Below are 1,183 nucleotides of genomic sequence, written 5' to 3' on the forward strand. Positions count from 1 at the left end.
CCCAATATAACTGGCGTCTTTAAGACGTACTTTGTCTGTCTCAATACGTTCTATAATGTTTGTATACGCTTGATATATGTCTATCTTATGATATAGGTCACGTCGATTTAACGGTTCTGTCAAAATTTCAGAGAGCTTTGGCCTGCAATCACAATTTGTCCTACAATGAAATCCTTAATAACGAATACATCGGAAGAATTTATCAAAATGTCGTCTTGACAATTTTTCAATAAGTTTTTGTTAAAATATTAAAGCAAAGGTCGTCCTACTCCAATCTTAACTACCTGGGCCTTCCGGTGTATACTTAACATCCACGGTATGGGCATTTAAAACATGTGGGAACTATCCACATGTGAACATTCATTCACTCATTATCAAACAGAACAGTGAACTGCTTAGTTAGTTAAATATGTTTTAAAATTATTTGTTTTTGATTATAACCTACAATATTTCAGAATTATGTAAGCCATCATTCACACTGGACTACATGTCCAGAAACCTCTACTTTTATGGCTTTTTTCGGCTAATGTAAATAAGTTAATTATTTTTGATTTAAAATTCTTTCCTATTTTGAATTGCTTTAAAAATAATGCCACTTAACCAGAATAAAATAATAAGAAAATTCCTTCATTGTCATTTGTTGTATCAATGCAATTTAAACAAACTTTTTCATATTCAATTAATTTTCTTTTATCCTTTCTATGTAATTTATTGTATTTTTGCAGGTTTTAACTTTTCTACATCGATGTTAAAATTTACTGAATAAAGTCCTGTGCTAAAGTGTGACGTTTTATTTCAACAGTTTTATATTATATTAAGTACATTTCAGTATTTGCGAAAATAAATAAATAGACATTAATATGCGGGAACAGTTTTAAAGAGTTCCATATAATCATTGAATTAATAAACTAAATATCTGCAACATTCCATTATCAGAAAGTGAAAAATATGACATATGATGAATTCTTTCGATGTATTCGTTATTAAGGGTTTCACTGTATTAAACATAATTTTTTAAGCTTTTTTTTCGAGGCATATATATTTTGAATGAAAAGTACAAAACAAACAAAGCCGTTACAGCCCAAAACGTGTTTGATTTTAAAATGAAGAAACCGAACTTTGCTTAGTCCAGGGGTGGGGTGTTAGCAAATATGCAAATTTTACTATGATTTTCATTTTATTT

At 29.2% G+C, this 1,183-nt stretch overlaps 1 long non-coding RNA gene across 1 annotated transcript; it reads left to right on the plus strand.

The window, feature by feature from the left end:
- The first annotated feature begins 322 nt into the window (after positions 1-322).
- On the plus strand, positions 323-783 carry LOC111717760 (uncharacterized). Its single transcript, XR_002768898.1, has 2 exons — positions 323-528; positions 726-783. It is a non-coding gene; the product is annotated as an uncharacterized LOC111717760 (long non-coding RNA).
- The last annotated feature ends 400 nt before the right edge of the window (positions 784-1,183 follow it).

The sequence above is a fragment of the Eurytemora carolleeae genome, unplaced genomic scaffold (genome assembly GCF_000591075.1).
Source record: "Eurytemora carolleeae unplaced genomic scaffold, Eaff_2.0 scaffold3708, whole genome shotgun sequence".
Lineage (NCBI taxonomy): Eukaryota > Metazoa > Arthropoda > Copepoda > Calanoida > Temoridae > Eurytemora > Eurytemora carolleeae.